Below are 2,444 nucleotides of genomic sequence, written 5' to 3'. Positions count from 1 at the left end.
ATACGTATGTGTGTTACATACATACCTGTAGTGCTTGTCAATGTTGCAGTTGGTTGGGCGCTGGGTGGACCGTCTTTGTTGCTAGTCAAACATTTGTCTCGATAAAGTCATGTCTTGATGGAAACCGATATCAATTCTCTTACGAATTATATTACATAACAAAGTACATTCATAGAAGTATGAATTTTGCATAAGTATCCTGGAGTCGTGAGTTGGTAATTTCGAAGAGCACGCGTAAGCTCGATAAACGCGATTCACGTAGAATCGAAACTGTGTAGGACTGATCGATCGGCAAGTTGGTGGTCGACGAATCCGAGACAAGCTTGGCGGTTGCACGTTAATTACTAGGATGGTTGATGAATCGTTCGTTCGTAGATGGAGTTAGGACGGTCCGTACTCGTGGAGGACGATTGTTTTCAAAGCTTTGGCCCGTCTCGAACAATCGATAAATTTTCCGCGGTTCCCGTTGCGGCAAGTTCGTGAACCCACGGTCACCGTGACGAGGGTATTCTGATTAATTACTTAAACTCGTATTGCTCGCCAAGGGCATCTCGTATTTCTCATCGGGCACCGTGTTAATTGTAATTATGTTACTATCAGCATCGCCCATTGTGCAAAGTACAATCCTGTACCATGCTGTTCAGTTGGTTAAGTATTCGTCGTGACAAGAGTCGTTGGATCGTTGTTGTTGCTGCTGCTATTGTTGTTACCGTTGATTGCGTCCAATGATTCTAACGGTACGTAGCGCGACGTCGAGTCGAGTTACTAGCGAGTATCTAGACTGCTAGAATTTATGACCGTCTCGTATGATGTATGGCTGTGACATTTGTTCCAAGTTATTCATCGTGCAAAGTTCGATGGGTCTGTAACAAATATCGTTGCGACGTGCTCGATGCTTTACTCGCATAGTTTATTATTTCTTCTGTCTATCACACAGATACGTTTGACATGGATATAATTCCTGCACAGAAGGAAACGGAAACGCGCGTCAGTTGGATAGGGTCGTCGATCGTTCAACATTCAACGGTTGTTGAACATTCCTCGTGTTTTGCAAAGAAATACATTTTTGTAAGACGATGACTAGGGAAACATCGTCGTTTATCAACCGAAATATTATTCCATTCAGTTTGTTCGTTGTTAGATTCTTTTCCCTATTCGCTTATTCCAGAAATATAAGTGGAAAGTCGACAAATGTAATTCCAAGAATATAAAGTTGTATACGGTTCGATATAGATTTTAATTTTTAATTGCGATATTACAGTCTCGACTATATGAAACCAACCAAACCAAGAAAGCATCACACGCTGAGATACGTATATCGAATTATTTTTCTATATCTACGGTATCAACTAATACTCACAGTCGTGCAAGTAACATTTTCGCTAGAAATTAAATTCCACTCAGCAAATCGAATGCAGCCACGCCGATAAGAATGACAATGACTCTACGATCGATCTCATAGCATTGCCCTAAGTACTGCGGAACTGGAAAAACGATTAATGGCGCGACACAGGGGCAAAGAAAGCGATTGCTCTCTATCGCTCATCGTCGTGTCACGCGTTGCTATGTACATATTTATGATGTAGTCTTGCTTGTATACGTGTCGCTTACAGCCAAAATACACATGCTCGTCTTTACGACTCGGATCGTTAGGTCCATCAGAAATAACCAATCGAACCCGCGCGTCTTCGCCTAATCGTCTTATCGGCTGTCTGTTATATCGACTGTTGCTCAATTACATTGACTGCTCTCAATTTACTGTTATGTCACGCGTTGCTATATCATGTTATTTGCATGTGACGCTTTCGGCCAGTACGCGTGCTTATCTTTATGATCGCATTTGGTCTGTCAGAAATAAACGATCAGACCCGCGTTCCTTCGCCTAATCAGCTCCGTATTGCACCGGAACAACGATTCCAACGACATTCCGCTGTTCTTTCCCATTTCTTTCTATCTCCATTCTTCATGAATGTTTCATAGCGGTTTTATCCGTTGGGTACAATCTAGCCAGAATCTTCTTCTTCCCTTTAATCAATCTGATCGTTGGATGCTAATCTTCTTATTAGGAGGACCGAAGTTACAGCGTCGAAGGAGTGCTTGCACAGTGCACACGTGTAACGTATGACGCATCTAGCTTCACGCGCGTCTATGTAGCGGCGCACCTGGATCCGATTATAGACATGACTTATCGCACACAACATTAGGTTTATCGGATAAGTGTTTGCGGGCGTGGTGCAAGGAATATCCATCCCCTCGGAGACTATTCCCTTTGATCTCCGACATAACAGATTTTCTGCGATAAATGCTGTTGCATTTTTTACGCCGCTTCAGCTCCCGTGTACTCGGCTAACCTACATGTCTCGGTTTACTTAGCAACAGCAAGGTGTGGAATGAAAATTGGCGTGGAAGGGGTGCAGAGTAGGCAAAGCCGCAGGGACTACGCG

Source organism: Bombus pyrosoma, linkage group LG17, assembly GCF_014825855.1.
Source record: "Bombus pyrosoma isolate SC7728 linkage group LG17, ASM1482585v1, whole genome shotgun sequence".
NCBI classification, from domain to species: domain Eukaryota; kingdom Metazoa; phylum Arthropoda; class Insecta; order Hymenoptera; family Apidae; genus Bombus; species Bombus pyrosoma.
This window is presented reverse-complemented; position numbering follows the sequence as displayed.